Source organism: Sinocyclocheilus anshuiensis, unplaced genomic scaffold, assembly GCF_001515605.1.
Source record: "Sinocyclocheilus anshuiensis isolate Anshui unplaced genomic scaffold, SAMN03320099.WGS_v1.1 scaffold78, whole genome shotgun sequence".
In the NCBI taxonomy this organism is placed as follows: Eukaryota; Metazoa; Chordata; class Actinopteri; order Cypriniformes; family Cyprinidae; genus Sinocyclocheilus; species Sinocyclocheilus anshuiensis.
In genome coordinates this window covers 3647212-3672430 of record NW_015544250.1, presented here as the reverse complement: position 1 = coordinate 3672430, position 25219 = coordinate 3647212, and the positions used below count along the sequence as shown (strand labels likewise).

Below are 25219 nucleotides of genomic sequence, written 5' to 3'. Positions count from 1 at the left end.
TTAACTTAAATGATTTTAGCAAATGGCTGCAATATAACAAAGAGTGAAAAATTTAAGGGGGTCTGAATACTTTCCGTACCCACTGTATGTGATATATAACTGATGAACAAAAATACACCAGGACCGACTCCTCACCCTTCGCTCCTTTGCATAATTACATGAATACTTATCTCGGTTGATCACTTGCCTGGTGATTTTGATTGCTAGCCGTTATCCTTCTAGTGTTCGGTTCTGTTTTTCCCTCAGACTGAAGACGGAAAGATTTTCTGTCTTGTCTTTTAATCTCCGATGCTATTGAAAGCATCCCTAATGAAAAACTTTGTGATTTAATTATGACATTGAACATCATTTGCTTGCTGTTGGTGTTTACTTCAGTTCTTTCTGACTCTTTGAGGAACAGCTCAAGGAAATGAGAGAACAAGTCCATGTGGGAGCTCTTCACGGCCAGGCAAAAAAAGATATTGTACTGGATTACACTTTAATGGCTTCCCATCTGTGCCTCCTTCCCTGTAGGGTATTGATCAGAGATGACTGGATATTGAAAAATCATATAGATGAAACTGTATCCCCCTCAATAGCCTTGGGGCTAATCGTTTTTCCATAGTCTTATTTATTGTGCTTTTCAACACAGGTTTGAGATTAAGGGAATCCTCTGTAGATTTTTCTTCCTTAAAGGGGACACAAAGAAGAAAAATTGACTGTAAATATCTATTCTTTCCGAATGGGTGCACCACTACCATTTTCAGAGGTAGAGAATGAGTACTGATACTTTCTGGTATTTGCTGATACGATATTTGTTCATATTTAATAATTGAATAATTAATACTGTTTAATTAGCTATTTATTTATGTATTTTCTATATTAAAAATCAGAGCTTTATTTAAAAAAATATATACGTCTATTTTCATTTTATCCTTATTTGACCTGTGTAGAAGCATCCAGAAAGTACAGGGTTTATGAGTGAAGAGTGAAAGTTTACTGGTTTTTTTTTTTATTTTTAATTTTTTTTATTGAGTACAAGTACATGATCTCAGTATCCGATACTAGTATTGTATCAGTGCATTCCTGTCTGGATGGTAGCATTGTGAATGTGCTTGTAATGGGGCAGAATTTGTGTTTTCTGCTTTTTTGTAGCTTTAACATAAGCTATTCAGATCAAACGGGGCCTTGAGAGTGGCCAAATAAAGTGTAGACAACTGTATGAGCTCTCTGTGATGGTAATTTTAAATCAATAAGTCAGCCAGTTAACTGGGTAGTAAGAAAAATGACTCCCCCTCCCCAGCCTTTCAGATGGCGACTATGTGTGTAGGTTGCAAATCTCTTAACAGGTCAGGCTTGGAGTGCTCCCCATCTAATTGTCGGTGTAATTATTTATTGATGTGTGTTTGTGTGGGAGCCGCCGTAGAGAGTGTGTGTGGGATGGTAGGTGGTTGTGATCAGGCACGCAGTGTGTGTTTGGGGGTGTGCGCTTGTGTGCGGCGCTATTTGCCAGGCTGTGCGTGCAGCTGTATTTGTTGTTTCCTGTGGTGGTGGGCAATGGGATGGATCCAGAGAACATCAGTCTATTTCATATTCCACAAAGGCTTAAAAACAACCGCATACACAAGCTGGGAAAAGCCAGTTATACCTTCCCTGCTGAAAATACCTGCTTAGATTTAACCAGCATGAATTTGCAGGCTGGTTAGTTCTGTGGCCGGTTGCATAAACTGCTTAGACTAGTCTTAAAAGTTAGGTAATTTTTTGAAGTCAGTTACATAAAAATGTAGATTGATCTACTTTGAATCTGAAAAGACAGACTGATAACCACTTGGTTAACTGCTAGTTAGTCAAACTAGTTCTTAAGACACAGTCTTAATGTGGTGACTATGTTTACGCAACTGGCTGCTGGCTTGGTTCTATTAAGATGGTCAGCCATCACTTTTTCTGCTGATGTTGTTTGACCAAGGCTGGACACGTTTGATGAACATTAGAGACATAAATTCATTAAATGAATTTATTTAAATCATATTTTTGTTGTTTGATGAGAACACTTTACTTGAAGCCTTTATTTATAATGCATTATAACGGAATTCATAATATACATCATAATGCATTAGGCCTATACCTTTTCATAACCAAAGTTAAAATGCATTATAATATTTGCAGATTTACGCCTGAAATTGGTTGTTTGTCATGTGTTTTAATAAATTATACTTTCTAAAGGTGTAACAATAAATATATATTATAATGTATTATAATTGTGGTTGCAATTATTCATGAGATCATACGTTATAAGCATCATAAATTATATTACAAGACATAACTAATGCATTAAAAAACTTTTTGCATTTTATATTTAAGTGCTACCAAAATATCTTTTAAATTTAGTCAGTATTTCATCATGTAACATTCATAAATTATATTACATTTGTAAAAGTAAATTTTACTACAATTGTTGCTTTTAATCTGTTTTTGTTTGCACTTTTACTAAAATGTAAAAAATCAGTCAAATTTTCCATAATCCATAAATTTCCATACATTTTCATCAGTATGCATTACTTGTTGTAATTTGTCTTGTTTTCAACTTTAACAACCATTTTTTTCTAGGTAATTTTGTTGACAAATTCATGTTTGTGTCTTTGAGCAACATTCCTATCAACCAAGCATATTTTATTGTCAATCTTTAGTTTAAGGTTTGAACAACTTATCAATCTGTTATAGCCCTCTGATTGTAGTAGTAAGTTAGGGTTAAGATGACATTTTATTTTGATCCAGGAGCCAGCCGTATTCGACAAGATCACAATCACTGGTCTTTGCATCGTCGGAGAACCATAGTCCCAAATGTTGCTGGTTAAGCTACTTAAGAACACCAGCACTTTCTGTGGTTTCACCAAGCGTGACATGCTCTTGAGTTGAGGTTATACAGAATTCTTATTAATTTAGCTCAATTTAAATTATATTGCTCAATAATTTTTGGGGTAGGTTAAGGTAAGATTTGAGACTGTTTGACTAGAATGTTGTTCTAGGAACATCACATACAGTGCTTGACAACAATATGTTCACAGGTCTTTTCAGCAGGGTCAGAGAACGACAATCCATCTTGATATTATGCAGTAAATAATGCTCAGCCATAATCTTGTGATTTCTACAGACGAATACTTGCTAAATCATTATGATTTATGGCCAGCCACTTTTGGTAAGCAAATTTCAGAGCATAACTAGCATGACCTGGAAAGAAGGATGGTGAACCACTTTTTGAAAGGACAAAGCTATTCCTCATTCCTGGCACCGCGACCGAAGCTGAAGAGCCAGTGGGAGTTTTGTGACACTCCGAAGAGGTCATGGTGGCTTTTAGAACTTTATTATTATGTTTTTTCCCCATCTTGAAGCTAGCTGTCGTCTGAGATGTTTCTAGCAGGCTTTCTTGAGTCCAAATGTAATGAGGGGGTGTATGGTTAGATGATGGCGCATTACTGGACACTGAGGTCAGAGGTTCCAGGAAAAGATTAAAAGCGTTGGGTGCATATTGATGATTGGATTTCCCTTATGGGTGCTGTCACAACCTTGCAACTTGTGTTTTTAGGAGGTGGATCCAGTGTAGTTAGACAGAAAAAATGCTCCTCGCTAATGGAAACCAACAGTTGCAGCTTCAAATGCCAAAATGACTGTGCCCTTTGTTCATGTGAGTGAGAAAGACATGGTTTGTTTTATTATGATGTGCTCTAAAGGCTTCATTGATTGTGTGTTTGAATAGACATTGTTTGTGAGTCAAGTACCTTCATCTGATGTTGGGCATTTAAAGCCCTGATATTGCTCCTGAGAGACATTCACTGATAACCATGATACAGTACATTTAGCAAATGAGCCTGTAGATGCAATTTGATTCTTTCATTGATATTTTCTACCAAACAGGTTGTTTATTATTTCAATTTTCCCACCCAAGAGGGCTTAATGGCTAGATCTGACCCATAACTGCAGCAGTCACAACGATAAAACATATTCGGACACTTAAGCCGGGGTTTTTCAAACTGTTTGATGCCAAGGACCCCTTCTGTGTTGACCCCTTTATAAAAAAATAAAGGTAGCTATATATGGTATATATAAAGTATATTTCAAGTATAAAAATCCATTTATACAGTGAAGTGTCATATTATGTAGATTAATAAATTGGCTTTGTATTGATACTGTACTGAAGCTTAAATACATAGTATATTATCTGGGAAATACACACACACACACACACACACACATATATATATATATATATATATATATATAAAATAGTTAATTTCTGATGTTTCTGTGTCCAACGTGATGATCTACCCTTGTGTTTACTCTGCTACTGGACTAGTTAATTAAAAGTAATGGCACAAATAGCTCAAAGCAAAGTAAAATTGGTTTTGAGAAAAGCTCTAGCATTATTTGTTTGTATACGCCACTTGTGATTGCTATTTTTTGTAATGCAGTGACATTCACATAAATCAGGTAAGTTTCCAAATGCTATTTGGTGCCAATGTATTGTCTTTCAGGGGTCACCAGTGGCCATTTTTATGTCTTATGAGGACTTAAAATGCTTATACATTAGGCATCAGGCATTTTAACAGCATGCTAAACATTATGTTAGCTTGATCAGGGCTCTTTAGCATTATGCTGTTGGAAGCTCACAGACGCCCCATGCTGAGTCTTGAAGTGCCGTTTCCAGCCTTGCTTCTTGAACGGGTGTCAAACGGCAGACCCATATTCTCTCAATGTTATGTTCCTGTTATGGCCTTGTTGTGGAGGAGAACGCGCCCAGCGGGGCCTCCAATGGCTACCATGAAGCCGCTGAATGGAAACTAATGAAATCGCTCATTGCTTTCTCATGTCCTCATGCACAACAGATTTATCTCAGATCTCATTACTCTGCAGCTGTATGTGAATGTAGTTTAGCGGAGCTCTTGAACACAGACGTTTTCAGCCGGAAATGCAAAGCGCTCTTGGGAGAAAGTCTGTGTCTGCACTGTAATTAGATTAGTGTTTATGCGATGCTTAATTTTAGATTATGTAGATTATAATCTGATGCTTTTGCTGGGACAACAATGTTAAAAGCTTCAGATCAGCTTCATGAGTTTAGAAATGAAACGCACACACATACAGTCTTGTGTGTATGACTCACAGCATATGGTTAACAGTCGAGAGCTTATTTAGACTAAATATAATAGTTGCGTGTGTAAAGAAAATGCATGAAACAATCAAAAGCGTACATAAATGCAAAAAGATGTGAATAAGAAATTATAGGAAATTATATGTAAAATATCTGTTACTGTTATTTGTGGCTTTGAAAAATGGATAAATCCTTTTGATTTAGTTTGTAGGACTTCAGGTTATGAATGTTGTATAAGAATTCATGAGGTAAGAGTTTTATGTATATGAGTTTAGCTGCAGTTAAATAACTGTGGGAGAATTCGGTAATGTTTTTACACTGTTATGCATTATGAATATTAAATTATTTTGCCATTTTACAGGTAGTGTTTAAGTGTACCTTCAACCAGGGAGAACACAAATCTAAGTACTAGTTATGGGGATTTTTATTGATTTTAATAAACTGCATAAAACAGTCAGCCTGTTTGATAATCTCTCATACTGCAGTCTATGAATTTTATATAAAAGTATAAATAAAAAAAACCTATTAGTAGCTTCATTTAAGTTTTTTTCATGCATAATTTATTTGTTCTTTCTTTGAAGAATCCTTATTAATATTAAGTTACAATTATTAAATTGGTTAAATTCTTAGTATGAGATAGGCTTTAAGTTTTATTGTAAGTTTTTATTATAATTATTTCATTCTGTTAAGATATAATATGATTGATTAAAATTACAAAATTATACAGTATTTTTGGCAATGTGCAAATATGATTTTGACTTTAATTATAGTTCATTAGAGTTAAATGATTATTTTATACAAAAGTAGTGTTGCTAAGAGCAATTGAACTGGTGTTGTTAAAAAATAAATCACATACACAGAATGTTTAGAGATGTTTTTAGGCATCTCTATTATCTATCAAAATACCTAGCAAAACCTAGTATATAGATGTGTATGTATTTATTCCCCACATTGAAAATCTTTCACTCATAATTTTTAATTTTGGAGTTTAGCAGATGTTTTATTTGTTCTAGGTGTTTTTCATGCTTAAATATTAATAACCCTCAGATAAACCAGGATACACACAATCACACACATGGCCGGGAATGTAAACTCACTCTCTAACCCGTTTGTTTCAGCACAAGTTTAGGTTCCCTGGAATCGTAAGCGAAACGATCAGGCAGGAAGTGGGTCAGTAATGTTGAGAAATTGGCATTTCTTAGCCAGCACATTAAGAGTAGGAGCAACTGCTTTCAATGAAAGCTCTGAAAGGCTTGATGTCTGAGCGTGCCAAACATACGTGTGATCTGCCATACAAGGATGCAAATCATTCAACCTCTACAGGTTGATTCTCATGAGAAGCAGTGCAGATTTAGGGATGCCGTGCCAAACTATTTGGTCTGTTGTCCTAATCTGAACCGTATGAGGACAGTAGATCAACTGCGCTCAGTGCTAAATAGGGATTGTTACCCAAAATAAAAAAAACAAACTGGGTAAATGTCAGGAACAAATATGTTCAGGACTCTGGGCAAAAATTATTATTCTTTTTTTTCATGGACATTATTTTCATGGCGATTATGGGCGTTTTTCTTCTTAGTAATGCATATATTATTAATTATTCTCATTAAAATCCCAGTACTGTCATGCAAAATGAAAATCACCCCGCTAGGATTTATTTATTTATTTATTTTTACATTAAATTTTTTTTTAAAGATTATTATTATTGCAGTTTGTTAATGTCCAATTTGTTGCATTACAGTAATACGAATTACAAATGTGCTTAACTGGCATTAAATGTGATGCCACAATGCAGAGTATTTTAATAGGCCTTTTTTTTAATTCATATCTGGAAATATGACCTGAGAAAGTTCTTGACAGGTTTTATGAGATTCACCCAACTAACGAAAAACTAAACCGTTTCAATTTGCTTGCACCTAGAAGCATTTTTGTGCCTTTGCTCTTCCATTCAGTTTTTGGAAGTTTATGCTGATTTATAGATCAGTGAAATGCATAATCACTTAACCTCCGTGTTAGAGAGAAAGAAGGAGAAACAGAGAGAGTCGTGTGCATGTGTGTTCTGTCTGTGCTGGATGCCATGGGGCCGAGTGCAGGTCATGGGCAGTCTCATAATCAGGCCTCTGTGCACTGCTAGTGGCGTGTTTGTGTTGTGTGGGGAATTTGTGCTGGTCTGAGGAAGCTGTATGTGCGAGTGTGAACAGGCTGTGTCTAAGGGTGCGTGTGTGGTGTCAGGTCAGTGGAGAGGAGATATGAACATCTGTCCCACAGCTTTTGCCTACTGCTAGTTAAATGACACAAGCGTGCAGTCGTTACACATTAGCACATGTGTGCAGCTCAGAGTTGCACTTGCCTCTTTCAGTCAGCTCTTTTGTTATCATACACAGCATAGTCTCTGCTTCAGAAGGCATACGCCCCAAAAAAATGTTCATGGGTCATTTTAATCCATATTGCATACAAAGATCAGAATGGCATTTTATCATACTTTATTTCTGCAGGATGCATACTGTGCGAATGTCCTGCATTCATAGAACTCACACATGAGATATTACATATGCCAAATATGGAGTATGCAAAAAAGCACACTGCATAGGGTACTGTATCCCACATTGCAATGCACTCGATTCGACCTACTGTATATGTTTAGAGTTACACTTTATTTTAAGGTGTCCTAGTTAAAGTGTAATTATAAATTTTAACTCTGAGTAATATTAATTAAAAACATGTACTTACTATAGTGTTAGGATTAGGGGTTGGTTTAAGGTTAGTTTCATGTAATACAGTATGTGCATAATTGAGTCTTATTACTATAATATGTAATGTGTAAAAAAGACACTGTGAATTAAATAAAGTTACCATATAACTAGAACTACATACCATATATAACTATGATATTATATAATATTGAATACATGTACTTATTGCACTATGTATAAATTACAATACTATTTTTATGTACTATAAATATTACTTTAATATTTATTATTTAAATGTTATTTTAATTTATTTTCTAAATAGATTAGACAAAATGTAGTTATTTATCTTACAGTGGATACCATTTGCTAAATTAAATTCGCTATGCAATATGCTGTGGTTATATACAGTTTAAACCATTTTGCATTCTTTTTTTTTTAATTTAAGTAATTCTGAGTATCTACTATGCTTGTAGGCACTATGCTGCTAGTATTACATTCTGATTGTAGCCAAAAATGGCTGAAATCACCTGTTCCAATTCTATTTGCTCACTACTATGCAAATTTTCTGAGATTGTGATCTGTACAGGTTGATATAAGTTTGAAACAAATAGGGATGTGCGCGACGACTAATTTGACGTTGTTTAAACGGAAGTTTTGTATCCGACTAGTCAAAAAGCAAGAAACCCCCAAGATGGTAAGAAAAAAAAACTTTGTGCATGCGTGTATATAACAGCCTACATTTGAAATACTTAATCTGTGAATCACACGGTCAAATCCCTCAATGAATTCCGCTAAAAATAGGTCACAATTATGCCGTATGCTTGCCTCGGGTTATCATTTAATTTTAGGCGGTCGTTAAAAAGAAAAAAAAAAGAAGAGCACACACTCAACGTCAGCCAATGCTTATTTATTAAAATCAGCTGGGGAAATGCAGAACAATGGAAAATCAATCAATAGCCTGACAGAATTCTTTATCTTCATATAACGTTAGCCAACATATTAAAACACAAGTCAAAAACAATAGGAAATTTTATCAAGGAATAGCATTAAAACGGCTTTTAAAAACATACTTCATCATGTAGGCTATATCATCTAAAAACTAAACGAACAAAGAGAAAGACAGGTCCTGAGGCGATTAACAATCGTGCACTTGAAAAAACGCGCTCTGCAGGAACTGAAGTCGCAGGCATGCAGAGATAATGAAAAGCAAGCCAACAGAATTTCGGAAAGCGCCTGGACATCCTGCACCACCACCGAAGTGGGTCTTCGTTAGAGGAATAGACGGCGCGGACGGGATCGCAGCGGCGGCGGGCTGTAGTGAATGAAGTGATTGACATTTGCTGGCTTTGGCTAGTCTCTAAGCTAACGCCTACGTGCCTGTATTGAATATGATTTACGCATCGCTCCAGTAGAGTTATTGTAAGCCAATTTGACTTTACACAGTTTTACACAAAACTTTTCAGTTTCCTTCTAATTCAGAATAATCCCACACCTTACTCGTCTTTCGCGTGGTCACTTTTGAGCTCACCACAACTGACACGAAGAAAACTTGTGCGAGGTCTGAGGTAAAAATGTAGTTTACGCCCAGATACACTTTTAAAAATAATGTATTATTTTTTTCAAATGTTTTATTTTAACTTGTTATTTAAAATGTTTTACATGGTACAATGGTCATTAGATGGTAACATAAAATGATGGTAAGTTGAATGATAATTGTTTTTTTTTTCTTTTTCTGTCGTGTAATCGACTATTGTTTTCAGTGTCGACTCGTAGGAGCTGTACCGTTTAGTCGACTAGACCCGCACATCCCTAGAAACAAACTTACCTAAAAGTTGCCAGACTGCTACAAGGATCAATTTTGAGGAAGAACTAGTCACTGGATTTGCCGAAATATGCAAGGGACATGATATCAGATATCATGATATAGAAATATATTCAAAAGTTTCCTTTGAGTCAGTTAGTGGCAAGAAGATGAGATTCTAGAGTATATCTAGTTTTAGGCTTTTCTCCCTAATGTTCATCATGTCAGATTATGTCAGATTTAACTGTCCTTACTTGCAGCGTGGACCACAAGTTTGACTACGTAAGACTACACTTGATATAAAGTTGAATATACCTTTCCTGTTCAGTAACTTATTCACAATGACTTAATTTTGAAGGGTATTTTAATCTACACCTTTAATTCAAAATCAGCCCCGATCAGCAGTGCACACTTCTCTTCCACTTTCCGGTGATATTTTCCAGTGCCTCCATGCAGTGAACACCTGCTCTCGCTCCATGATTGTCTCATGGAGATGTTATAAAGCCAAACAATAGAGCTCACGAGTGCCTTTTTAGTGCCGGACGAGGGGATGGAGTGAAAGAGGAATAGAGACTGAGAGAGAAAGTCCAGAGGTGATTAAAGGTGAAAGCGTAGACTGATATATTGCTCTGCCTTACAGCTGTGCTACGGGGTACAGGCCCTAAACAACAGGACCACAGCATGTACTAGATAGTGTAGGTGAATGTGAGAGTGCATTATGGGTGTGAATGTGTGTTTGGCTATATGTATATGTCTGTATAAACTGCATATGTGACCTTGTCATGAAATGTGGAAGAGATAGATACCATTTTTATGACCTCATATGAGAGACTGTATGGAGAAATAAACTTATAAAAATTCATTTGTCATACCACAATCAACTAGTAAAGTTGAAAAGATTTGAAAAGGGAAAAAAAGGAAAAATAGTGAAAACATTTAAGAGTAAATGATGATGTACCCTAAAATCTTCAATAAAGGAAAAATTGATGAACATGCATTCATGTTCATTTTCGTAGAATGAACATTAGCATCTAGCTAAGACCTATGACCTCTGGTGTTGCTCTACCAGTTGAGCTACAGGAACGTCATATCATCTTAATCAAATGGCAGGATAGACGGCCTACATAAAGACATTAAGTCCTACTAAAGGACTTTAGATTGAGGGTCAATAGGATTGCTCAGAGGAAGCAGCTTTATAAATAACACCATTATATAAAGCTGAACGACAGCTCACGATGGCCATGCTAATATGACATGTATTTGTAGATAAGCCTCAGATGCTTTGGGAATCTGTGATGTTCTCCTGTCTAATGCTGTTAATGCCAGAGAGAGCGAGAGCGGCGGAGAGAGTGCCTGAATTCTGGCTCGCTTTAACGCGAGCACCATTAAGACCCAATTAGAGAGCCTCCATTGGCTGTTTGGAGGAAACAAAGGGCAAACGGCTGAGCCGCTGCATTTCCACCGTCACCAATCAAAACAGGAGGCTGGCAGCCTGCCATCCCTCCACTCATCTCTCGCTCACTCGCTCTCTTTCTCTTAGGCCATGCGTCCAAAGATTTTAGCAGCCTCTCTTTATCTTCATTTATGTGTTCCACCATCTACAAACACATTTAAGCACAAGCGCACACATACACACGCATCAGCACCAAGGTTATTATAGTTTTGAATTTTTAAATTAGTTTTATTTTAATATCGTTTTCAAATTTGCTATACAATTCAGTTTAGTTTTTATTAGTTTCATTCATATTGTTGTTAGTCTTAGTTTAGTTTTTATTTTGTGAACACATTTTTATTTAGTTTTTATATAGTTTAGTTTCAGCTCACTTTTCCGTGAACAACTGCGCATAAATCATAACTGGGACTAATGAAATTCAATAATAACGGCAATCGCATTTAGCAGTAGGCTAAAGGCTCATATTTGAATACGTTCTTTTCATTTATTAAGAATTATAAGCGTGTTTATGATGTGATTTAGCCTATGCACATTTGCCCGAAAGCCTGGCAGAGTGATCACAAGATGCTATGCTATTGTTTACAGAAAGGATGCGCGTTCTCGTCTTTTTTTCTGTTAATTATTACGTTGCGCTGCGTGCCTGTTTTTCTTCAAAGCACCAACTTAAAATGCCTAATTTTGGTTTGACTGCTTGTGTTACATGAGAAAATAAATAATCTTGCTTACCTTGTTGTAATAGATGTAATGCGGGTGCGGTTCGGGTCGTGACTCGTGGTCTTTGTCAAACGGGTCTAGAATTTTTGTCGAAGAAGCCAAAACTCTTCCCATTCTATAGCACTAAATGTTATTCCAAAAACTCACACAAGCAGGTAAAGAAATCTGAGATCTATTAATAATTGAATGAATGTCTTTGTTTGACATGGTATTTAGAAGACTTTGGTCAACAAATAAGTTAGTGTTATCAAAAAGAGGAGAGTCGAACGAACCTTTAGGGCCAGATTTTACTAAAGGTATAATACAATTGGGAATTGCACCAAACACAATGGCATATTCTCTTGGGGGTACAGGAAAAGAACATTCTTGCATAAATTGTTCATAAGTAAAAAGGACACCACGATCATCTAAAAGTTGACTGACTAAAAGTATATTTTTATCAAACCAACTGTGAAAAAAAAAGAGATTTATTTTTATATCTAATATTTTTATTATTCCAAATAAAGTAGCTATGTGGTGAAAAATTATAATTATGTATAAGTGACCAACTTATTAAAGCCTGTTTATGAAAACAAGATAAATTTAAAGGTGTTTTAGAGATGTCAAAGTTGCAGCGCAATAAAAAATGTACACCTCCAGCAGAATTAAATATATGATTTGGAATAAAATTCCAACAGAGACTTATAGGTCGCCAGTTTTCCAACTGAGAGTGGTCTTTTTGAGGTTTAGGGATCAAATTTATAACACCCTGAGTCATAGAGGGTGGGAGAATACCCTTTTTAAGGCTTTCTAAATAAACATTGAAGAGAAACGGTGAAAGATAATTTGAAAATTTCTTATGAAACTCTGCGGTCAAACCATCATTTCCTGGAGATTTATTAAGTTTTAACTTATCAATGGCCTCAGAAATATCTTGAATTTGAATAGGAGCGTCACATAAATTCTTTCCAATATCATTAATTTTAGTAATAAGGTCCGTATCAAGGGAGTTAAAGAATAAGTTCAAGTTCTGTTGAGAGTATCTGGAACGATAAAGGTTTTTATAAAACTCTTCACAATAATTAGAAATGTCTTTATAATTCTTTAAAACCACTCCATTTACCTTAAGGCTACTTATAGAATTTATATGATTTCGCTGTTTCTCTAATCTAAAAAAATAGCTGGAATTACGTTCTCCCTCCTCTAACCACCTCCTCCTTGAACGAACAAAAGCACCCTTTGCTTTACGAATATACAAGTTATCTAATGAATTCTGAAGTTCAACTAATTCTGATTTCTGGTCAACAGATAAATTCTCAAAAGGAGAGCAGGAGAGGTAGACAAGTCTTTTAACAATATCAAGTTCCTCTGCTTTATATTGCTTAGCTTTTTGAGTTCCAGCTTTGACTAAAATTAATCTAATATTATATTTTAGCAGCTCCCAATTAGAACCAAAATTATCCTCGGCTTGAGCTTTAAGAAAAAAAATAATCCTAGATATCACAGACCGACAAATTTCTGCATCCTCTAATAAAACAGTTAAGTTTCCAGTATGAATTATATGTTCTTGAGTAAGAAGATGGGCTATCGAAAGATACAATTATAGATTTATGGTCAGACAAAGGAGAAGGCAAGATTTCAACTCTATTGACAAAATTGGATAAAGAGTCCGATATTAACCAAAAATCAATTCTAGATCTAAGTGAACCAGAACTGTTAGACCAAGTAAACTGTAAAGCATGAGGATGTTTCTCTCTCCAAATGTCAATTAGGCCAAATCGGGAGATCAAACCACAAAGACCTGATGAACTATCAGACAGTCTAGGTGGTGATCTGTCCAAATTATTATTTATAGTTTGATTAAAGTCTCCACCCAAAAGAATAAACAAATTAGGATATTTAGATTTAAAATACTCTAAAATGTGTTTCTATTGAATTAAATAATTTGAGGTTATTTTTTGTGGAATTAAATCCATAAACGTTACCCAGAACAAAGAAAAGATCATTTAAAGTAACCAATAAAAAAAGAAAATGGCCTTCAGGATCAGATATTGTTTCTATTATCTTACCCCTAAACTTGTGCTTCAAAGTTAAAACACCTGCTGAAAAATTAGAACCAAATGAAGAAAATAACTCATCACCCCATTGTGATTTCCAAAACTTAAAATCACTAGAATTTGCATGTGACTCTTGTATAAAACAAAAATCAGTATTAAGTGATTTCGCATATAAAAAAATTGCTTTACGTTTAACATCATTATGCAACCCTCTTGCATTAAGTGAGCAAATAGAAAAATTTGGAAACAATGACACCAGAACTGTGTCAACAAGTGAGTCAGCCCATGAGATCCTATAAATAAATAAAAAACCCTTGTAAACAAAACAAGATTGGGGTCTTTCAATAAAAAAGCTAATTACAAAATATTAATAATAATAATAATAATAATAATAACAACAGATAATACAAATAAAATGAAAAAATAAATAAACAAATCAATCAATATAATAATAAAAAATGAATATATAAATCAATAATAAATTAAATTATTTATAAAAAAAATAAAAATAAAATAAAAAATAAAATAAAATAAAAATCGACCAATGTACCTCAAAGTACAATGTACATTCTAATGTCCGACTTTTAAGTTAGCATTTTCTAGGTAAAAAAACCAAAAAAAAAACAGTCATTCTTAGGCCAAAAAACGCGTTGAAAAAAGCAGACCAAAACAGCAAACTAACTCAAGCTCAATTCACTCGGTGACCTCCATGTCCTGTAGAACAAGTTCTTTACCATCAATGTACGCCTTTGGACCAACGAAGTAAGCGCGGCGTCCTTGTTGCCGAGCTTTCTCAACCAGTGGCCAAAGTTTGTTGCGCTGCTCGATCCAAACAGGACCCGTGCAGGACTCTGCTTTAAACTGCTTTGCGTCTCTCCGTCAGATAACCTCACGTGCGCGATGCGCCAATTACAGGTATTTCCCTAAACCACCGGCACCACACAGCTCATATATTTTTCCGCCAAGGGGTGAGAACGTAATGATTACTAAAACGATTATTTATTTTTGATCATTATTTTATTTCAGTTAGTTTTTCAATAACTGTTGTTAGTTTCGTTTCATTTTAGTTTTTGAATTATTTTGCCATTTTTATTTTATTTCAGTTTACGAAATAGTTTTTTCATCAATCGTTTTCGTCTTAGTTTTAGTTTTCGTTTACGAAAATAACCTTGATCAGCACAAACACATTTAAGGACAAGTGCACACATACACACGCATCAGCACAAACACATTTAAGGACAATCACACACATGCACACACATAAAACAAACACACACACATGGCCGCCCACCTTGTTATATACCCGAGTACACAAATAAGGATTCATGTTGAACACAAATGAGCAGCTCTATAGACGATCAGCAGTTTGAGGAAGAAGTGTTTTAGTGTATTTTTCTGGTTGATTTTGGGATATACTTTGTTTTTTTTCCTTTGTGATATATAATATAATTGTATAAGTTAATAAATATATTTATTTAGTTTATATTATATTAGTTTTATATTTTTATGCGTATATATTTATATATAATAAATATACATGTATATAAAAAAGGCAATTGAATGTTACAGTATTCCTATTATAAATACATATTTTACAAACTTAAGTTTTTTTATAAATTAATTTTAAAACTGATATTTAGTTTTAAAACAATTTGTTACGATATTAATGTTTATTAAAAAATAAAATATTATTTAATATTATGATATTTATATAAATACCATTTCTAAATATATTTAAATATAGTATCGTTATAAAATACATTAATATTACTTAATTATAAAACTATTATAATTATAAATGCATTGTGTGTATATATTTAAATATTTGTATATTTAAAAAATATATATGTACTTTAATATTTATAAATATATTATTTATGTGAATGCTATTTTTATGCATGCTATTTATAAATATAATTACAAACTGTAAATTATTATAAATTAGAAAACTTTGGAACTCTTTATATATTTGTATATATGTGGACTCAGACTATATATAATAATGAATTACAGAATGATGAACTGATGAATATGAACAAATAACTGAAGCTAAATCCTTTTATTCTGAAACCATAGTTATTGGTTTTAAAAATCCATGTATGAGTCCTGAAAAAAAAAAAACTTTCAATTTGGTTATAAAATGCAGCTCTCACTCTTGTTTATAACTAAACTGTGAGTGAACATAACTGTTTTTAGCTCTCAAAAACAGGACTGAGAACTTTGTATCTCTCCTTTGTATGTTCTTCCAAAGTACCTGGTCTCCCTGGACCAGGCCTGCGGCATTTCTAAAACATGCTGCCAGATTAACCCTTTGAGACGAGTCTGTCTATCACATCCCCCTATGTCAAGCCCTGCCTCCCTCATCGATCCCTAAGACTATCATTGGACGGATGGAGAGAGCAGAAAAAGAAAGAGATGGACTGATAGAGGAGAGACTTGGATCGTGTCTGCTGTGAGATCGATCAGATGGTGTAACGATAAGACATAAGGATTACAGCTGCTCTCTAAGGTGTGTGTGTGTGAGCAGAGGTGAGTTAGCATCACATTCCTGTTTCCCACTGGTCTGCATTGGGTCACTAACTTGAAATCAGGACACTTTGAGGTTTGTGCTTAGTCATCAGCAAAAAAAAATTTGTTTATTAGATAATACATTTACACAACAGCCTCCTTGTCTTAGACCTTCCATGCTGTTGAGGGGTATTTTTAGACTGTAGACAGATTTATGCATGTGCAATGTGCAAATGTGCTTTGATTTATCATGTAGGGTCAGTTTGATCTTCAGTGGGAACAGCACAGATGGGTTCATTTAAGTTTTTGAGGTTCATACTCTCTGACTGGATTCTGAAGCATCTCCTTCCTGTCCAGCCTGTCAGAGGCATTTCAGCCCCCTTCCATCTCAGCTGTCATCCCCCTCACGTTCCATGGATATTGAAGATGACAGTCTCAGTCTGGCCCAAGAAACTGCGGTCGCTTAGTTTCTGTCTTTAACTTGTTAACATGTCCGTGTCTCTTAACACCCTTCTCCGAAACCAGAGATTTATGGGAGAGATGAGATTTTTTCTTGGGTCAGGACACCCGTCTCCTCCCTTCCCCTCCCACCTAAAGCATTCTGCACTGAACACTTTCCTCCGTCTAGCACCAGTCCACCTTGCGGCCTTGTTTAGTCGTTGCCTCTCCTTTTTCCCCAGATTGAGGCTGTAATTTGAGTTAAGGAGGGGAAAAAGAAGAAATCTGCATGAGGCATAGTGTAGAACCTCTGATAGATATGCATTGTTGCCGGTGTCATGCCAAAAATTGATCGTCTGCCGAAAACTGATTGCCGTTCACGTCCGTCCGTTTTACACTTGCCAAAAAGTGATTACAGACTCTACTTACTGAGTGAACTGTTCTTTCTGCTTCAAAATGACTTGATTTCATACATGGTTGTTATATTTGACAGATTATATCTCATTCAGACCTTTTTACCTGTTGAAATACCTTTAAATGGCCAATAAAACCCATAAAATGCAGTTTTACACTTGCCAAAAAGTGAACTGTTCTTTCTGCCTCAGAATGACTTGATTTCAGTCATGGTTGTTGTCAAAATGTATTTCAACAGGTAAAAAGGTCGAAATGAGCTATAATCTGTCAAATATAACAACCATGAATGAAATCAAGTCATTTTGAGGCAGAATGAACAGTTCACTCAATAAGTAGAATCTGTAATCACTTTTTGGCAAGTGTAAAACGAACGGACGGACGTGGACGGCAATCAGTTTTCGGCAGACGATCAATTTTCGGCATGACAGGTGTCACGGTCACTAGCTATGTGTGACTGCCCTGTTATTTCTACGGTTCCCAAATGGGATGCTGAATAGGAGGTATATATTTCAGCAGTGTATGTGATTTCTTGGTTGACTGTGTTTTAAATATGCTTATTTAGTGATATACCTGTATACCAATGTAGCATTTCCTTATGAATGAAGGTAGCAAACGGGGATGGATGGATGGATGGACGGATGGATAGCTGTTAGTTAGATGGTAGATGGAAAGATAGAGTAGATGATAGAACAATAGATGGAAATATGGATAGATTGAATGATAGATGGATGGAGAGAATGATGGTTAGATGGATAGATGTTATAAATTAATTTATATTGCAATTCAGTAATTTCCCCTTCCTGCCACTCCAGTTCAACTTTCTGTAATATTTCGATTCTTTAGTTCTGAATTTTGCACAACCCTGACTCACCGTGGGCATTGCCGTTATCCAGGCTGGATTCATCCACTCGGTACACGCCATTAGGCGTAGTTTGTCTCCATGACCTTGTCTTTGCCAGCAATTTTCAAGCTTTGCTAACGCAAGTGGTTTTTCCAGCATCATTGGTTGGCTTGCATTAACCGCCATTACCAGCATCATTAACTCTGCCAACATAATGTTTCCTCATCTAACTGAGAATAACACCTAGCGGCAATAACTGTGAACAGAGAGCAACAAACGTTTTCTCTCTGGTGATTAGTCCTGCTCGCACCTGGTGCAGGCCGACTGTAATTACAGTAGGTGCATGATGGGTCAGTGTAACCCAGACAGTTACTAACCTTAGGGATGCACTTGGTCTGTTTGTCCAATCCCCTTCTGTTCGTTCTATTTCCAGTGCAAATTCCAACATCCCCCAGGGGTTTAGGAAAGGACGTGCTCTCTTGTGTTGTAGGGCACAGCGCTGGTCCGCTACAGTGTTTGCGAGCCTGAATATCCTTCCCGCTGCCTGGAACCAGGTCATCCTTGGCAGCAGTGGTACCCTTCGCTGGGTGAAGAATGAAGGGCACCGTTGGGCAGCAATGCAGGGCTGTGGGGGTCATGGCCACTTTTGTTTCTGATAATGAGCCCAGTCTGTCGGCCAGAGCGGGGAGGACGTCTCCTGGGACATTTTGTGCATTGTGCGATCGTCTTTGTGTGGGACGATTACGGATCATGTGTGCATTAGGCAGTGAATTGCGAGGCATTGTGCGACATTTGGTGTTGGCCATGTTCGTGTGAGCAGTTTTTTCCATAGAAAGGAGTAAAGAGCCGAGAATGATTTTCCCTCAGGTCCTCTATATTTTCCAACCGTTCTTCGAGTGGCACAAGCACAGGGAGTTATCTTGCGATATTTCTGTGCAAGTGTGGGCCTCTGGCTGATTCATTAGCACAGAAATACAGTATATGGCCTTTAATGACCCAAAGGAATATCGAGCAATGGATTGGTATTGCCGAAGATTAAAACGAGTGAAAATGCCATATTGGCCTTCATCGCCTCAACTCCCACTCAGCAACTACTCGAATAACTCTGCCTTTTTTATCTCTCTCCACAGCCTCTGCAGATAGATGACAACTTTTGTGGCCAGGACTTCAACCAACCTCTAGGGGGCACCACTACGATTGAGGGGATTCCTTTATTCCTGGACAAAGACGAGGGGATGACGTCAGTGGCGGCATATGATTATCGCGGGCAAACCGTAGCCTTTACTGGCACCCGTAGCGGCAGGATGAAGAAGGTGAGTCGCATGCTTAATTTTTGGTTGTGGTAAAGCGATAGCATGTGTTCATTTGAGGTTGGATGTGGAAGATCCTAAAGGTTTTGGTATGGTGTCTTTGTCGGAAAGAAGTAATGTCGTGGTTGAAAAGATTTTTTTTTATTATTATCATTTAATTAGAAAATTCTGAGTAGCCTTTATAACATTTTATGTAAAAATATCATTTAAATAACTATCTAAATATATATATATATATATATATACACCTTGGTTTTTATAATATATATTTTAATTCAGATTTTTCATATATATTTAGATGTATGTTTTTTTACAATTATGTAATTTGGGGGGGGGGGTTAAAAATTTACCCTAGTTAAAAATATACCTTGGTTTTGAACGCTACCATGATTTTAATAACATTTGTATTCTTTGAAGTATTTCACAGTGCTGTGTAAATATCTTTGTATATGAGGTGTGGAAATCATTCAGTACCATGGCTTATATCAGAATACCATGGCATTACCATCTGATACTATCAGAGTATCTTGGTACTACCACAGTACTGTTTTAAAATTATTTGTATTAGAATACTAATAGTGAAACACATTTGCTCTCAAGAATTTGAAAACGAGCCACATGCACACACACTTCTACACAAATGTGCTTGTGCTGAAGTATGCAGTAATCCTGTCTCAGTCCTTGTATATGACCCCGGCGTGATGTCTAAACCGCTGGCTGGATATAGGCTGTATGCGGTGGTGGTGAGGGGAGATCAGCGGATGTCGAATGATATCCCATCATTGGAATCGCATTTCTCCTCCGTCTTGCTTTTCCTGTAGTGGACCCCGAGACGGACAGCGCTGCCTGTGTCATTAGACAGAAATCAATGGCCTGTGTGCAAATACAGTGTATGTGTCTAGGTTCCTAATGAGGTAAAAGCTAGAAAGGTACATGTACATACGTTAATGGCGTGCATCAGTTAATTGAGTACCAATCATGTGCGTTTTTCTCACCAACTTCCAGTTCACTGTTCGACCATCTCAACCAATCCTGGTTGAGTTCCTTTGCAAAGCCATAGCCAAATATGTCTGAGCTCTGGATCTTGGGTTTGCGTTGATGCCGGCGGTGCTGTTTTATTGCTATTCATTTAGTGCTAAAGTGTGTGTCTGGCCCTAATGAAACGTAAAGCTGTAGTCTATTGATGTGGGCTCATTGTAATTCCTCTAGTCTTCCAGTTGCTACGAGGCCTTATTGATTCATCTGTATGAATATATAATCAGGGGCCTAAATCTTAGAGGCTGCAGACAGCTGTACGAGTGTGTGTGTGTGTGTGCGTGAGTTAATGTTTGTGAAGCAAAGACCATTGACTGGCTGCGAGACTGTGACATGGAAGATCGTTTGGTTCAATTTGAAGAGATGTTTTCAAGTTTTTCCTCTTGATTTCTCAATCATTATTTTTGATTAATCAAGTATCATTTGTGTATGCTGTATGCTCAAAAAAATAAATAACACACCTTGTGATAACAGAGGTGTTAATGGGAATCTGTCTGTTGCTTTATCGTTCATTCTGTCTAATGTTTGTTCTATCTATCAGTCTTTCTGGCTGTCATTCATTCTGTCTGTTGTTTGTTTTGTCTATTGTTGATTTTGTTTGTTGTTTTCTGTCTATTGTTTGATCTATCTATCGTTTGTTAATTGTTTGTTCTATCTCTTATTCTATCGTTCATTCATTGTTCTATTGTTCATTCTGTCATTCATTCCATCTATCGTTTATTCTGTCTATCTTTTGTTCTATTATTCAATCTATCTATTGTTCATTCGATCTGAGATTCGTTAATTCAATCTATTGTTAGTTTGTTCTGTCATTCGTTCTATCTTTTTTCTATTGTTTGTTCTATCTGTCATTTGTTTGTTCTGTCTGTCTTTCGTTTCTTTGATCTGTCATTCTATCTACCTGTCGTTCTATCTTTCTTTCATTCTATCTATTACTTGTTCATTCAATCTGTTCTTCATTTGTTTGATCTATCTTTTGCTCTATTGTTCTGTCTATCGTCTGTATCTTCAGAAGTTTGGAAATACTATTGTATGGAAACATTTGTGTTTTATGTAAAATGCTTGTTTATAAATAAATTGATATTTTTGGCTGCATTAAATTGATTAAAAATTATAAGTCAAGGAGTTCTTGTTGAGTGTGTGTGAAAGAGGTTTACTATTTATAATGCCAGATGGATTATGTAGAGTGAGTTTCTGAAGGCAGTGAGATTTATACATGTGTTTATGAGATGTATTGTGTGACCCTGCTAAGAAATGTGGCTCCTGTGGGGCTGGTGCACAGGAGGTCAATGTCAGTGATTTGATAGAATCTACTATTGGGGTTCACGGGAGGGAAAATCTTTATAAAATATGCCGGCCTTCTTGACATCGCATCTATCCCCCAACCTCAAGCCTCAGCTTGACGGGCTCTCAATAGGCCCTTTTCACATGACGTCACGCAACTTCCGTTCTGATGTCCTTTTTGTATGGTTTCAATATTAAGCCATTTTATTCTTGAACTGGATAATGAGTTTCTTTTCAGACCACTGGCCTTTATGGATGTGAAACTTGCCATGTAGTAAAACAATTTAATATAAAAAATATGACTTGTGTCCATGTCATTTCCCCATAGTAAATAAAAACAAAATCACGTTGTTTGTCTTTTTATTGCCCAACTATAGGGGGAATTTAATTTACACAATGTACTCACAAATTATCCAAGGAATGACATAAACCGAAATAACAAGTGAAAAGGTTTCAAGTATGTATTTCGTGTGAACACATAATCGTTGTCATACATATCTGAAAGCAAGCAGTTGCGGCAAGTAAGCCACCCATCTAAAGCAGATGAAGAAAAACGTTCGCAAAAGAACCCGACTGTACGTACATTAACATTATTAGTCTTAACTCTTAAATAACGCCGTTCGTATTTCAAGTTTTTCCTACATTTTCCCGAGAAGTCTCCGGTGTAAAGGTATAACGGAAGTACAGATACACTGCTTTGCGGGAAAGCGCAAGTTAGCTGACGTCACTGTGAAAAGGGCCTATTGAAGACAACAGCTAATAAAGCAGGTTGAAAATGCGTCGGATGAGACAATTAGTTTGCAAGCCATGTCGTAACTATCTGAATCTGAGCTCTATATACCTGCATGCATTGGCAGAGCTAACATGCTAACCAGCATGTGGTCAATTCCCAACGTCTTTTTAGTCATGTGGCGACCTGCCAGTTAAGGTTATTGTGAATAACCAGTCAGTCGCGTTCATGTAATGTCCACCTACCCGCTTCTGCAGGTCAGATTTGAGGGAAGAGCTCCTTTGGAGACGTTAAATGCACTTATCATTTAGCACGTTAGCGTGGCTAATTAGCATTTTAGCACAGCCACACGTGTACCCCCTCCACTTCTGAAATGTCACTTTAATTAAGAAGCATGATCTGATTTGAGCTAATTTGCAGAGCGAATGGTAATTACAGATAACATTTGGAAGCAATGAGCAAGAAGGAAGGCTTGTGGGGTGGGTGGGGGGTGCGTTGTTGCGGCAGGATGTGATTTCTTCTTGTGGAAATCTCGCCTGATTGAGAACGATTAATGATTGACAACATCTTGTAGTCCTCGGCGGGAACGTCGGAAGCCGTGATTGGTGGCAGTGATTAGCGAGCGAGATGCAAAGAACGTCCTCAGAAGTTTGTTGAATGGTCAGTCACTCCAAGCGGCATTATGAAGCATCACACGCCTGTGAGGGACAAATCAGAGGAAGACAGACTGTAGCATGTCGTAATTGTGATTTTTCTTCTGTGGTGACTTTTCTTAGCATCTAACATTCTCATTGTCGAGGTGAAGCTGTATCTGTGCCAGTGCAGAATTGCTGTTCATTTTATTCCCTTTCTCACACACAGACACAATAAATGTCACATCCAGCTCCTCTCTTAAAACGGGCACTGTGCCCGGGTTTCTGTCTCAATCTGTATCAATTCAGTGTTCTTGTTCAGGCACAAGTAAAAGATCCTCTTGATCATTTCGTTACTCTGTCTGTTTCTGCCTCAGTCTCCTGAATGTGAAATTTATTATAGTGTAATATTGATATTTTCTATGTTTATATATTCATTTTAAAATTTAATTTAATTTAATTTAATTTTAATGTAACATATATAATAATTATAAATTAATATATTTAATATATGTTTATGTAACACAATATCTTGGTACAATAATAGTTATTTTGTTTGGTACATATATTTATACACACATATAGCATATAATATATAACATAACACAACACATATAACATAACATAACATAACATAACATAACATAACATAACATATAACATAACTTATTACACGGCTCTGTGGATTACTTGATTCTGATTGGTCAGTCGCGACATTCCGAGGTATGTTATCCCTCAATAACAACCGGTAAAAGCTAATAACACAGGCTCATCCGGGTAACTGAAGTCGGCGCTGTACTCTTGCTAGGAACATTTTCTCTTCGTGGAAGCTTTGCGTTTGGTTAGCTAATAAAATATTAAAACTCAATTCAATATTATGTTTACAATTATTTAATTGTCATCCTGGTATCGCGGACTCGCTCTCTCCTTTCATACAAATGCAGCTGCTACCATTTTGCGACAATTGTTTTTTACACTGTAATGGATTATAAGATAACTAACAAACTGGTAAGATTTTAAAACATTTTCATCTTAAATCAATATATTTTATCGCCTTAATCATTTATGTGAAGAAATGTTGTGTAATAAGTGGTTTGACTGCAACGTTTCCCTTAAATGTCCGTCTAGTTTGAACTTGCTGCTTGCTCGCAACTGCTGTGTTCACGGAAGCTTTGCGTTCAAATATTTAAACTCAAATCAATATTTTGTGTCTAATTATTTACTTATGAGGCAAGTAGCCATGTAATAAGCTAGATAATGTACATCCAGCCGGTTGTTATCGCAGAATAACCCCCTTCAGGGTGATACAAGACCCCTCCGCTTCGCGTCAGTGTCCTGATCACCCTGTTGGGGGTTATTCTGCGATTAATAACCGGCTGGATGTACATTATCCCTTACATCACATCACATAACATCACATAACATCACATAACGCAACATATAACATAGCATAGCATAGCATAACATAACATATAACATAACATAACAACAGCATAGCATAGCATAACATAACATAACAACATATATTCTCACACACAAAACTTTATTTTTTGTTTTGTGGCTTTTATTTTAAGTCATTTATTTCCTGGTGTTCTTCTTAAAATCTGCTAAGATTCACTTTTAGCAGATATAGAAGTTTAAAAATCAGTCTTTCTTTTTGGGTTTCAGTACTGAAAAAAAAGTTGAATCTAATTAAAACTGGACTGTGTTCACTCATTTGTGTGTGCTAGGTATTATTATGCTTGCCAGAGTACTGTGTCCAGTGGTGTATAAAGTACCTGAAAGCCATACTCAAGTAAAAGTACAGATATCTTACCAGAAAATGACTTTGGTAGAAGTTGAAGTCACCGTTTAGAATATTGCTTGAGTAAAAGTCTTAAAGTATGTGATATTTATTGTACTTAAGTACGAAAAGTATTTTTTAAATCTTAAACGTACTTAAGTATTGAAAGTAAAAGTACAAGTCACAATACCTGAGACACCAAGCACACAATACCTGAGACACCAAGCACACAACCTGAGACACCAAGCACACAATACATGAGACAACAAGCACACAATACCTGAGACAACAAGCACACACAACCTGAGACACCAAGCACACAGCCTGAGACACCAAACACACAGCCTGAGACACCAAACACAATACCTGAGACACCAAGCACACAATACCTGAGACACCAAGCACACAATACCTGAGACACCAAGCAC

General features: G+C 36.2%; 1 pseudogene; it reads left to right on the top strand.

The window, feature by feature from the left end:
• The window catches only part of LOC107697957 (plexin-A1-like), a 255116-nt pseudogene that overhangs the window by 34312 nt on the left and 195585 nt on the right, over nucleotides 1-25219 (top strand).